At 43.4% G+C, this 4826-nt stretch overlaps 1 protein-coding gene and 1 pseudogene across 4 annotated transcripts in view; both read left to right on the top strand.

Annotated features, from left to right (window-relative positions):
• CNOT10 (CCR4-NOT transcription complex, subunit 10) overlaps positions 1-4826 on the top strand; it is a 131701-nt gene that overhangs the window by 79475 nt on the left and 47400 nt on the right. The window lies entirely within an intron of this gene.
• On the top strand, positions 3266-4641 carry LOC105543393 (annotated as a pseudogene).

The following is a 4826-nucleotide window of genomic DNA, read 5'->3' as shown; positions in this document are numbered from 1 at the left end:
GTGTTAGCCAGGATGGTCTTGATCTCTTGACCTCGTGATCTGCCCGTCTCGGCCTCCCAAAGTGCTGGGATTACAGGCTTGAGCCACCGCGCCCAGCCGAGTTAATTTTTTTTTCTTTTTTTTTTTGAGATGGAGTTTCGCTCTTGTTGTCCAGGCTGGAGTGCAATGGTGTGATCTCGCCTCACCTCAACCTCCACCTCGGGTTCAAGCGATTCTCCTGCCTCAGCCTCCCGAGTAGCTGGGATTACAGGAATGTGCCACCACACCTGGCTAATTTTGTATTTTTAGTAGAGACAGGATTTCCCCATGTTGGTCACGCTGGTCTCAAACTCCCGACTTCAGGTGATCTGCCTGCCTTGGCCTCCCGAAGTGCTGGGATTACAGGCATGACCCACTGCGGCCTGCCTCATTTTGAGTTAATTTTTATAGATGAGGAGATAAGGTTCAACTTCATTTTTTTGGCATACTAGGATCTTATTAATAGTAGAGAAATATCGGGTGATGGGTGCACCAACTTGTGTAACCGAATACCTGTTCCCCCAAATACCTATGAAAATAAAATGAAGGAAGGAAGGAAGGGAGGGAGGAAGAAAGGAAATAGCTGGGTGTGGTGGCTCATGCTTGTGATTCTAGCACTTTGAGAGGCTGAAGTGGGAGGATCCCTTGAGTCCAGGAGTTGAAAACCAGCCTGGCCAACATAGTGAGACCTTGTCTCTACAAAAAATTTAGTCCAGACATGATGGCTCACGCCTGTAGTCCTAGCTAGTTGGGAGACTGAGGTGGGAGGATCACTTGGGCCCAGAAGGTAGAGACTGCAGTGAGCCAAGATCACACCAGCCTGGACGACAGACCTAGACACTGTGTCAAAAAAGTAAAGGGCTGGGCACAGTGACTCACGCCTATAATCCCAGCACTGTGGGAGGCCAAGGCGAGTGGATCACCTGAGGTCAGGAGTTTGAGACCAAGCTGACCAATATGGTGAAACCCCGTCTCTACTAAAAATACAAAAATTAGCCGGGCATGGTGGCTCAGCCTGGGCAACAAGAGCAAAACTCCGTCTCAAAACAAAACAAAAATTAGCTGGGTGCAGTGATGTGCACCCAGCTAATAGTCTCAGCTACTCAGGAGGGTAAGACAGAAGAATTGCTTGAACCCTGGAGCCAGAAGTTGCAGTGAGCCGAGATCCCACCACTGCACTCCACCCTGAGCGACAGAGCAAGACTCTATCTCAGAAACAAACAAAAAAGAATAAAGAAGTAATTTCATAGATTTAGTCATGTAACAGTATTTCATTGTTGCATAGTGGCTTAATAACTGTCATGGGTATGAACTGACTCTTACATGTTGCATATTATAGAACGTCTTTGTTATTCGTTCTGAGATTGTGATATTAGCTGAACTTAATGGAGGCTGTTCAAGAGTCTGGAAAAGAGTGTAACAGAACTGAAAAAGGTAGGAAATAATGTTGGAGCCAACATGGGAAATGTCTGTACAAGAAATTAAAATCAAAGTATACAAAATTTAAATAAGTTTTTTTTTTTTTTTTTGGAGACAGCGTCTGGCTCTGTTGCCCAGGCTGGAGTGCAGTCTTGGCTTACTGCAGCTTCTACCTCCCACGTTCAAGCAGTCCTGCCACCTCAGCCTCCCAAGTAGCTGGGACTACAGTTGTGCACCACCATGCTACACTAATTTTTAAATTTTCTTTTGTAGAGACAAAGTCTCACTCTATCACCCAGGCTGGTGTCAAACTGCTGAGCTTGAGCAGTTCTCCCATATCAGCCTCCCAATGTGCTGAGATTATAAACGTGAGCAACAGCACCTGGCCTGAAAATGAAATTTTAATTTAATTGGTCATTTCTAAAATGGTAGGCCACAAAAGGGATAAAAGGAAATGTCTGGAGCAAATTTAATTAAGCCCATTAAGTTATTCCACAAGTGTAAATTATAAAGCTTAATTAGTTCTTTCAGACTCTAATGTGACACTTAGTGAATTATTTTACATTCAACTAAAAGGTACCTCCTGTGGTCCAGTGTTTATAAAAGAAGATGAATCAGACAAATGGTTGATAACATAAATATTATAGACAGTTTTAGTGTGCTTAAGAAACCATATTTCTTCTGTTGTTAGCCCGTTGATGATATTGTAGCCCATAAGACATACCTAAAAGAGGATTATGGCTAATAATCTTTTGAATCTTATATTGCTTTTGCTAGAGATCCAGCCCCATTTCAGTCTTACGACTGAGTGTGGTCCTTCTGAAACTTGTGCATCTAACAAACTCTACCATAGAAGGAGCCTGCCTGTGTGACATTTCCTTCACGCCATCAGCAATTTGTGTTCACGTTGGCATGATTCACATCTGCCTCCAAGGATCTCATTTAGATGAACTGGTGATCAGATTGATCACAAACCAGGGTTAAAATAATTCTTCAGGCCAGTCGGGATGGCTCACTGTAATCCCAGCACTTTGGGAGGCCGAGGCAGGTGGATCACCTGAAATTGGGAGTTTGAGACCAGCCTGATCAACATGGAGAAACCCCATCTATACTAGAAATACAAAATTAGCCGGGAGTTGTGCGCATGCCTGTAATCCCAACTAGTAGAAAAGGCCGAGACAGGAGAATCGCTTGAACCCAGGAGGCGGAGATTGTGGTGAGCCAAGATCACACTATTGTACTCTAGCCTGGACAACAAGAGTGAAACTACGTCTCAAAAAAAAAAAATTTTTTTAGTGGTCAGCCATTCTGTGGAAACCACACAGGGCCACTGATGTGGATAAATCATTCAACTCCTGTGGGCCGCCTTTTCCTTTTCTGTCAAATAAAGCAATTGAATTAGGTGATCTTAAGGTCCTGTCCATGTGTAAAATGCTAAGTCTCTGTGACTTTATATTTTATTTGCTGCCCAGGATAAGACTGGGTTCTTCGGGATGCTAGATTTGATAAAGATAAAACTTTTTTAGCTTTTTTGTGTTAGACTTCTATTTGTGTTGGATTTGGACTATGTCAACTATGTTTGTCAATAAGATTCTTGTTGCACAGAAGTGTTATTAGCAACATGTTTACAGAAGACAAAATTAAAAACTAATTGAACATCTAAACTTCTGTTAAGAGTTGAAAGTTGGCCGGGCGCGGTGGCTCACGCCTGTAATCCCAGCACTTTGGGAGGCCGAGGTGGGCAGATCACCTGAGGTCGGGGGTTCAAGACCAGCCTGACCAACATGGAGAAACCCCTTCTCTACTAAAAATACAAAAATTGAGAAGTTTCCCCCTTGGGCAGTGGCGTAGGTGGTAACCGCGATAGTAGCAGCTCTGGCGGCAGCAACAGTGACTATGAGAGATGGCACCAGCTGCAGCAGGACCTGCAACATCCCAGAGGTTTTTCCAAACCTCCTTCTTGGATGCTGTAATAGACGAGGACCCCCAAGCAGCATTAGAGGAGCTGACTAAGGCTTTGAAACAAACCAGATGATGCACAATATTCATGTCAAAGAGCTTATTGTCACATTCTTCTTGGGAATTACTGTGTTGCTGTTGCTGATGCAAATAAGTCTGTCAAACTCAATCCAAATAATTCCACTGATACGTTGAGAAAAGGAATATGTGAATATTATGAAAAAAACTATGTTGCTGCCCTAAAAGTTTTTACAGAAGGACAAAAATTAGATAGTGCAGATGCTAATTTCAGTGTCTGGATTAAAAGATGTCAAGAAGCTCAGAATGGTTCAGAATCTGAGGTGTGGACTCATCAGTCAAAAATCAAGTGTGGGCCGGGCGCGGTGGCTCAAGCCTGTAATCCCAGCACTTTGGGAGGCCGAGACGGGTGGATCACGAGGTCAGGAGATCGAGACCATCCTGGCTAATGCAGTGAAACCCCGTCTCTACTAAAAAATACAAAAAACTAGCCGGGCGAGGTGGCGGGCGCCTGTAGTCCCAGCTACTCGGGAAGCTGAGGCAGGAGAATGGCGCAAACCCGGGAGGCGGAGTTTGCAGTGAGCTGAGATCCGGCCACTGCACTCCAGCCTGGGCGACAGAGCGAGACTCCGTCTCAAAAAAAAAAAAAATCAAGTGTAACTGGTATCAATCTCAAGTAGTCATTACACTTACGATCAAGAATGTTCAGAAGAATGATATAAATGTGGACTTTTCAGAAAAAGAGTTATCTGCTTCGGTTAAACTTCCTTCTGGGGAAGATTACAATTTGAAACTGGAACTTCATCCTATAATACCAGAACAGAGCACATTTAAAGTAGTTTCAACAAAGATTGAAATTAAACTGAAAAAGCCAGAGGTTGTGAGATGGGAAAAGCTAGAGGGGCAAGGAGATGTGCCTATGCCAAAACGATTCATAGCAGGTGTAAAGAACCTATCTATAGCCATCATCATGTCCTTATACAAGAAACTGGGATAAATTAGTGGGTGAAATGAAAGAAGAAGAAAAGAATGAAAAGTTGGAGGAAAATGCAGCTTTAAACGTTATTTCAGCAGATCTATTCAGATGGTTCTGATGAAATGAAATGTGCCATGAACAAATCCTTTATGGAGTCTGGTGGTATAGTTTTGAGTCCCAACTGGTCTGATGTAGGTAAAAAGAAAGTTGAAATCAATTCTCCTGATGATATGGAATGGAAAAAGTACTAAATAAATTAATTTGCTCTCACACACAAAAAAAAAAAACACAAAAATTAGCCGGGCATGGGCCTGTAATCTCAGCTACTCGGAAGGCCAAGGCAGGAGAATTGCTTGAACCCGGGAGGCAGAGGTTGCAGTGAGCCAAGATCATGCTATTGCACTCTAGCCTGAGCAACAAGAGCAAAAAACTCTAT

Source organism: Mandrillus leucophaeus, unplaced genomic scaffold (assembly GCF_000951045.1).
Source record: "Mandrillus leucophaeus isolate KB7577 unplaced genomic scaffold, Mleu.le_1.0 Scaffold107, whole genome shotgun sequence".
NCBI lineage: Eukaryota > Metazoa > Chordata > Mammalia > Primates > Cercopithecidae > Mandrillus > Mandrillus leucophaeus.
This window is presented reverse-complemented; position numbering and strand designations above follow the sequence as displayed.